Source organism: Lipophrys pholis (assembly GCF_963383615.2).
Source record: "Lipophrys pholis genome assembly, chromosome: 3".
Classification (NCBI taxonomy): Eukaryota; Metazoa; Chordata; class Actinopteri; order Blenniiformes; family Blenniidae; genus Lipophrys; species Lipophrys pholis.
In genome coordinates this window covers 18,011,965-18,021,415 of record NC_137627.1, presented here as the reverse complement: position 1 = coordinate 18,021,415, position 9,451 = coordinate 18,011,965, and positions in this window count along the sequence as shown.

Here is a 9,451-nt window from a genome sequence, read left to right as displayed (position 1 = left end):
TCAGACAAATTTGGAGCTTGCTTTTTTGTTATGTTAAATGTATGTTGATATGTCACAGACCATGTGATGACTTTGTCTCCCTTGTGCTCCACTGTGGAATGCTTTGCCTGGAATGAATATACTGTATCAAATAAAAAAAAAAATAAAAATAATTAAATTAGATTAAAATAAACTCATGAATGAAGCCAAAGTACATGGTGACAAACACACGCACGCACAGGGAGAACATGCTGACGCCAGATAGAAAGGTCGTGTATGTATATGAATATGAGTAATTTCACTGTTCCAACCTCATTATGCCTCATCCATCTACTCATTTATTCATTTGTCCATTTTCAGTGATAGATGGTACAACCTTTAGTTACAGGGCCTGAGATTTATCACTGGACTAAAGACACTGACTACTGCTCAGGTTTTCAGTACATTACAGACCATATCAATTTTGGTTATTAAAATTGTATGTTAATAAGGCTGGAGGGAAAGAAATATCTCATAGTACCACCTTATATTTTCCTTATTTGATCTTACACTGGGCATACAACAATATGCTGTGACATTATGACAGCCTGCCTAATATTCGGTTTTGCTGACTCAGCTGAAAGTGTGTTTAAGTATTGCAACAACTCATTTATTTTATTCCATGGGACCACCTGGAAGAGCCTTGGCCTGCCATGACCTTGTCAGTGTTTCACTACTTTTCCCTGTCAAACTCACTCAAATCACTTTTTGCTTTTTACAATATTGACAAATCAACATTGAGGATGAAATATTTACATACTGCTTGATTTATTTATTTACTAACAGGTGTCATAAAACAGGGATCATCTGTGTTTATTCACTTCACCTATTGGTTATAATGTTATGCTGACATCATTTAAAAAAAAACATTAAATTAAAAGGTTGCTAACCTTTTAATGCTTGATGTCGGGTGGTGTGCGGATGGACCCAGGCGCAGACTCAGAGTTCCATAAAATCGGGTTTATTGCAGAAAATTGTCCAGGGAACACAAAAAAACCACAGGTAATCAGGAACGACAGACGACAAGGTGACAAGACAAACCGACAGACAACAGGGGGACAGGGGTTGAAATACAGAGGGAAAGGGAGAAGACAGGTGGAACTCCTAACAATGGGAGCACACAGAGGGAGAAGATCACTGGTAAATAGGAAACGTGAGGTGAGACACACGGGGGCCGACACAGAGACCTGACACTCAATAGCTCTGCCAAGTCCACAACCTCTCTTTCACCAAAGTGCATCAATTTGGAAAACTTCCCATAAAAGAGAGAAATATTAGATATATTAGATAATAATGTGTCATCTTTAGATCACTTACTGAGGTGGAAAGCCACTGAAAAGTGACTCATTTCATTATCATACGGTATGAAATGGAGTATTGATTTTCAGTGCACATCTGCTTCAAAGATCATATGATCTGCCCCCGTGCTCATTTGTAATCTCCTGACATAGAGCTGTAACGTGTGTTCATTCAGCTGCACGCCTCAGTTAGCAAAGATGGAGACATGGCCGGCCTCCTGGGAGTGTACCCAACAACAGGGTGGTGTGAATGTTCTGTTGTCATGTGATTATAATTCTTACCAGGTGGCTTCATTAGATCTTAACTTTAAGTCATAGCATAGGGTGAATTCTGCAAAGATATTTGTGATCCTTCATTTTGTTTCTGTTGTAAAATCATTGTCAAAGCTTCTGCTCAGTGTTTTCAGATGAGCTTGTACCTATTTTAATGCTTGCATAAATGTGAGTTGCTTGAGAGAACATTGTCAAATAAATAAACAGTCAACCGCTTACATATGGGAGCAGAAGAGAAGGGGATTAAAGACAAACCTAAAAGTGAATTGGGAGACGGACAGAAGGCAGTGCGAGCCGAGTAGAGAGAGGTAAGCGAGAAAGGAAAGTAGATAAGCTGACAAATAAAGTTTCTGTTGCTGTTCGAGGAAATTTAGGGAGAGCCCCTTATCAGCCTATTCGCAGACGCTCATAAACAAACAGGATACAAATTGACGGATATTTGCGTGTCAGTTCACATGCATACGTATGCACAGTTCTCTCATGCAGACTCATTTCGAAACCAATTTCCACTGTTTTGTGTGTCAGTGTGACAGTTAAATAATTTCTTCCCGTCGCCTCTTGCTGCCTCTTCCTCAGAGAGTCACTCTCTCTTTCTTCTCCGAGCTGGGTAATTGAAATCGAGGAGTCAAAAGAGATTGCAGTTCATATTTAACCTAATACGATTCCACTATTCGTTGCACAAAGGAAATCTCATCGCCTCTTTGCAGAGAGAGACTCCATGTTATTGGTATGTTATACAGCTTTCAATTCCACCTTGACATGATTGGTTTTAAGTAATTCAGCATAAAAGACATAATTCATTGATTAATGTTATCAACAGCCTCCCACTTCAAGTTTGTCTGTGAATAGCAGTTGAGTGTTGACAGCAATTCATACGTTTCCTGAGAGAGATTTATTGGTCCCTGGAAGCTGAAGCAGTCGTTAATGTAGTTGCAACTCCTTTACTTTAACTTTATTTCCAATAAGAAGTGGCCCACAGGTGACATTCTTTTTAATCATTTGTGTTCTAGGAGTTTTTACAGCTTGTATCCACAGTATCCAATATATCTCAACGTGATCTACAGTTAGTCTAAACTGTGTTTAATTTCAACCTACTTGTACCAAATTTAAGTGAGTCATGTGTCACAATTCTGTATCAGAGGAGGCAACAAGATCCCATTTACACAGTGTAGGAAACTGAGTCTAAATAAATAACAATTCTATCCAATTCAGTTAAACTTTATATAGCACCACATACAACATAGTCATTTCTAGGTGGGTGGGCAAAAGCAGCAAATTATGTAGAGTGGCAGACCTGCTGTTGTAAAGGCAGTACGGTCCATATAAAACAGCAAGAATATTAAAAGCAGCAATTAAGATCAGCAGAATGAACAGCATATTGGGCAGAATGGTAATATTGCATAGTGTTAAATTATGATTACGTCTAACAAGGACATTGTAAAATTGCACATGAGAAGATCTTGCAGCTTCAAGTTATTTTAACCCCTTGGAGTTCATGAGGAGAACTGCATTGGGCACAAAGGTTGCTCTTCTTCTCCGGGTCTTACAGGCTGGACAACAGAACCCGTGACCAGATTGCAGCCGCTCAAATGGGGGGAACAGAGGGTGTGTTGAGTCACTGAGAACGCAACGAGACAGACCGGAGGCCACGTGCCTGCGGCTCGGCAACAGTGCTCAGCTTCTATATTTACCCTGTTGGTTCAAGTATTAGACAATTGTGCTTTCTTGTGCATTTTCAAGATGACAACAGATATTTTTTTTTCATCTTGGTTAATGATTTAAAAACAATTGACAGAATCCCTTCAAATGGGAGCAAACAGATTATAGAAACAACCAAACGAGCAACAAACAGAAAACAGCTCCAACAGGGAAAGAGTCTGATTCCAGTTCAGTATTAGGAAAAGCTCATTGACACGTCAGGGAAGCCCAAAAATTATTCACATTTGAAAAAAAACCTTCCCAGTCAAGACACTACCTGCACAAATCAGGCAGTTTAGATTATGAATAAATGAGTCGACAATGCTTTTTCTCATTTTGCTAATTTCTGCATTGTGAATTGTGTGTTGAAAGACGAGAAGTGTCAGACATGCTGCTCCATATGTCAGTCAGACGACCGACATATTTCTTGAACGGCACATGACTTACTGGCACAGTTTTGTGATTTGCAGTTTATTGGGATCGATGTATCAGGCACCCCTGCAATGCAAAAATAACCAAATATGCACGCACAAACACACTTAATGAACCAACGGCCATTTTTGAGTCATTTATTTCCTTTTATACGACCAGGTTCTGATGATCTCAGTGACTACACCGGAGTCACCAGGGGAAAGAAGCGTGAGGGTGGTTCAGTGAAACCATTCACGTAGTAAATGCAGTTATCATACACAGGGTCTCACACAAACAATAATATCACAACTTCTACTATGAGTTCTTGGCTCCACTTTATTTGCAGCATTGCAGATAAATCACATACCACCACTGCCTTTTTTATAAAAGAAAAATAAGCAAAATGTCGAAGTCATATTGCTGTTGAACTTTGGACTTTTCTTTTCTTTTTTTGGTTTACTATTTTACTTTTTTTTTTTCTTTTACCACCAATATGGTCTAAGACATGCTCACGCCATTAAAACAGAGCTGCCTATCGTCCCCCTTTTCCCACAATGATCCACGGCCATAACAGCCACGGTTGGTCTGATGACACTGACTCTACTTCTACAAGTTGCCTTGTTAAAAGCAGAAAAATGAGTAAAAGTTGCAGTTTGAATGAGTTGGTCAGTCAATAAATGTAAGGGCCTGAAGACAGTGTCAGAGCTTCTCCAAAACGGCAGCTCTGGTTGGGTTTTCCCATTTTGGCAGTAAAGTACATATCAAGAAATAACACCAGACAGGGTAATGGGTCTCCAAGGCTCAGTGATACACATGGTCCCAGATCCACAATCTGCTCCAAGATATCACAACACACGTTGGGAGGTTTATTGAAGTTGATGTCCCCTTGCCTCTGTTTAGGCAGCAAAAGAAGAACACGCATAATATTAAGCAGGTGGTGATGATTTTATGGCTGATTTGTTGTAAGAGTTTCTTCTTTGCAAAGAGGCCATAACAGTAATGAGTTAATGGACAATTTTCTGAAAGCAAAGCCTTCAAAGCACCCGAGGGAGAGTTTTAATCCAAAAACTAGTTTTGTGAGCAACACTCTTGATTGTTTTGAACCTTTGCAATGTGAGTAAGCAGCGGGACTTGCTTTACTTGCAATCTGTAACGTTGCACCATCACAAGCTTGGCAGCTGAGTCGGTTGTATGCAAATCAAACGGCGAGCAGAACAAAATCTTCAGAATTTGTCGTGCGCTGACGCGTCATCCTGTGGACCCCTCCGTCTGTGAGACTATTTCCTGGTGTCACACAGCAGCGGCGGGTGTTACACTGATCTTCACACATCTCGGAAAATTGTTCAATGAATAGATTTACTGGTTTCTGTCAGGAAGCTGAGGGAATCTTACTTGTCAATATGCAGTCTGCAGTGTGTGGGTAAACCTGCTGGGCCATGGGAGGATTGCCTTTCAATCCCTTTTTTTTTTGGTTTAGTTTCCTTTTCATGTTTTCTCCAGAGTTTTTCCTCTCTCTGGGCTCGCCTGCCTCCCTGCTTGTCAGTCGTCCCATGGGACACATCCTGTGCACTGATCACATGTTTCTGGCCCCAAATCAAAGAAAAGACTTCAGCAGCAGGCTGGAGGTAACTAGTTGAGTTTCAGTGAAGTTACAGGATGGATTTAGGTGCAGCCTTTTTTGAATGTTAGTTTTGTTTGCGTTTCAAGAAATGCCATGATAAAGCACAATAGTCCTCTCAGTCTGTGAATTTGCATGTTAAGAATATCCCTAGTTGTTTTTGTGGATGGGATTTGGGTGGACAGATCCTAAATCCAACTCAGATTATCTTCAAGTGGTGTTTTTTCCCCCACATACAAACATCTAATTTAAAGCAATGTCATAGTGAAATATGCACTATATAGTTAGTAAAGTGTAGCTTGTTGTATCACTTTGGATTAATTGGATTATTTCAATGCTGACTCACTGTGGCTGCACACAATGATGTGTATGTCACCTTTGTCTCCATCGCAGCTTATTTAGTTCCAGACGACAGAGTTCTTGTCATCTGTTGCAATGGGTGGAGGAGGATAAAAGAGGCCGGCAAAGTACAAAATCAGAGACCAAAAGCCAGGTGATGGAGGTGAAAGAGGAAGCCACAAGATTGGACAAGAATGACGAAGAATGGAGGAGCAAATTAGGTCTGTTTTCACAAGGAATGAAGGAGGAGGTTGTTATGACTACGTTACCATGGCTACTGCAGGTTTCTAACACACTGCTTTTCTAATCTCCTTGATCGCTGACTTTGATAAAGATGCGTGTGTGTGTGTGTGTGTGTGTGTGTGTGTGTGTGTGTGTGTGTGTGTGTGTGTGTGTGTGTGCATGCATGCGTGCATCACAGACATGAAGGGAAAGTAGTAAAGACTGACCTTTGTTTACACTGATGTGTGCTGTGAATTGATATTATTTGCATCACTGCATCCGTGTGTGTGTGTGTGTGTGTGTGTGTGTGTGTGTGTGTGTGTGTGTGTGTGTGTGTGTGTGTGTGTGTGTGTGTGTGTGTGTGTGTGTGTGTGTGTGTGTGTGTGTGTGTGTGTGTGTGTGTGTGTGTGTGTGTGTGTGTGTGTGTGTGTGTGTGTGTGTGTGTGACCATCCTGTCAGTCCAAATATATGTCCATTGTGCTGATAATGGCAGAGCTACCTATGTGGTCAGTGGGTATGTGCCTGTATATAGGTCTACTTGGTTGTGTGCATTGTATTTGTGCACCACTATATGACTTGGTGCAGTCTTCATGGACGGTTGTAAGTGCATGCTTGTCTGCAATTGAGCAGCGTAGCACCAATAGAAAACGTATCGAATCTCAGACAAGGGTCACAAAAGGCAGAAACAGATCATTTTCTAGCTGCACCATCAGGTGGCAAAAAAAAGCATCTAAGTGGAAACCATGTTAACATCAGAAAATAGAATTGGCTCTCGATGCATTGTGGGAATGTAGAGAGAGCTGGAGGAGATGGGGATGGAGTGATGTGCCAAGGAGAAAGAGGGAGAGATGACAGGTGAGGAAAATTGGAGAGAAAATGATTTCTGATTTCTTCAGCAGTGGTGAGGAAATTGGACAGGCAGTACAGCTGACTTGAGAAACTGACACACGTAAGTCCATGCACACGCACTTATCCACACTGTCTTTCACACTTTGTCAGGACTTAGATGTTGAGTGCTGCCATGTGCAGAGCCTGGCTGCAGTAATCACGAGATAAAGTGTTTTAATCTTGGCTTGGAATCACTTCTCTTATCCTTTAATCTCCATGATGTGGAGCATTGGACGGATGTTTGTCCTGAAATGTAATCTGTTACAGAGTCTCCAGACCCAGCTGCCCTAAAGTATAACTACTGTTACAGTAGATATGGAAATTTTACCGTAGATGGACATATAGATGAGCATATACGTATAGTGAACACCACATACAGTGGCCCTGGTTGGGCTTGGAGGCCTATCTTTGTGTAGTTTGCATGTTCTACCTGTGTGATTTCCTTCTACAGTCTGGAAGCATAGGCTTGAGGTTAATTGCTGATTCTGAATTGCTCATATGGAATGTGTGACTGTCTATCTCTCTGTCTGACCTGCGACTTGGATAAAGCAATACAGATGGATGGGTGGATAGATAAAGACCTTAGTAGTCAAGCTTCCAGATTGTTGGATGGGTGGGTTGTTGTTTAGGCTGTTCTTTGAAAGGAAGCTTATACTTCTCCAGTTACACCAACAGATACAGACAAAGCAAATATTTTTTCAGAAATTAGAAATGGACAGAAACAGTGGGGAAGTGAGCACAGAAAGGTTGTCCAATTAAGGTAATAAAATCAGTGAAATGATGGCTATTACTCTGTGCATTGTAAATAAATAAAAAATTGTTCCACCATTGAACCTGATGTATTTGTCTTTTCATTTTTCTTTCCTTATACTGTATTGGGCAAGTGATCTGAACCCATGTGACCCATGTCATATTCAGTCAGTCAGCTGAGAGGAAAAGCAGCTAACATGAAGCGGCAGTGAGAGAAAGACAAGCAAGGAGAGACTGAAAGTAAGCAAGCAAGGAGAGACTGAAGGGAAAGAAGGAGAGACTGTCAGACTAAAAGCAAGAAGAGAGCGATTGAAAAATAGAGAGAGAGGAAAGAACGATGGGTGAAGGAGACAGACTGATAAAAAGAAACTTTCCTCGTTGGCTCTGTATCCTCTCAGTGGATTACACTTCCTTCGTTTCCCTTTTTTTGTCTTGTTTATCCTGTTTTCCAGGGGACAGATGAGATGTTTAATTCTTAGCCTCTTTAGGCTCGACGCTCCCCTTTGAAGTGGACACAATAGACACATTGGTACTCTTTAAAAGGACGTGTCAGTGTGTGTTTGTGTGCGACGGGGAAAGCAAGTACACTTGTAAGACTTTGAAGTTGGTGATCGGGAGGCGGAGTGATGTCTTAATAGATTCGGTGCATCAATTAAAAGTCATAAAAGTAGTAGCTCTTCATTTCCACTCTGCGGTGGCTGATGTCTGATTAAAACACCCCAGAGGCAAGTTGTCAAAGAAGATTCAAGAATTGATCCTCGATCTTCATAACGCAGGGGGAGCGCTGCAGGCGCACCTGACATTAATCCAGATGAGGGCACGGCGCGGGGGCACTAATGCGTGGTGTGTTCAGTCACAGTGGGAATTCACTGTAATGGCAACCGCTCAAGGTTACGGATCCCCTACTTCATGATAATGTTGGGCAAATGCAGAGCACATGCGTATACGGGACAGAGACGAAGAGAGACAGTCAAATGTCAGAGAGGATAAAAATAGATAAAAAGAATATATGCACTGAATTTAAATGCAGCTCAAGAACAGTTTAAGTCTGTCCATTCAGGCAGGTGTCCATGTGCTCAGAACGCTGAATGCTGTTTGGGTATTTGTACACTTGGGGGCACTCTGACAGCAGCACTGGTGTGTTTGCCATTACAAACCGGCAGCATGAACAGAGGGAAAAGTCTGCTGAGGGGTAGGGAGGAAAAGAAGAATTTCTAATGGAAATAACAGTGAAGGGGAAAAAAGAAAGAAGGAAGGAAGAGGGTAAGTGAGAAAATGTGAGGGAGGAGGAACGAAGGGGCCAAAGATGAGCAAGGTCGAGCATGTGTAATTAAGGTCTGTTTGTATAGATGAGGATGTGGATGTGTGCAGAGGCCATGTGTGCACATTTGTCATGCACGTTCATGACATATCGTGTGAGTGTTCTGACGAGCGGTACTTGCCACTGTGTGTTCAGACCCGTATAGTTTGTCTTTACCATGACCTGCTAACCGCCCGTGTCAAACTTTCAAGGAACCGGCTTCATCATTTGTAAACTAATGAACTGGTAGTTTGTTCTTTAATCCTTATCTTTGTGTGTTTGTCACAATCTCAAATAAGTCTTTAATAGGGGAATCAATTCATGATTAGTTGATGAAAATCCTAGGAATGAAACTAAAAACTTTATACCTGATCAACTGTGTGGTAAAATGCTCGAAAGTAATAAAAGAAGTCTTTACCACTTCTCAAAGCTGAAAGTGACTTCTTTATATTGGCGAATACTCTTTTCTTCCATTCAGGAGTTAAAATGTCCTCACCACTAACCTCCTCTCGTCAATGTAGCCCCCATTTACCTGACTTGAAAAATTGTATTTTAAAATCCATGCAAGGCAGAGCCGCCAAATCTCAGGCATTAACTCAAAGATCACAGACTGTACGTGTAATCTCACACTAATTA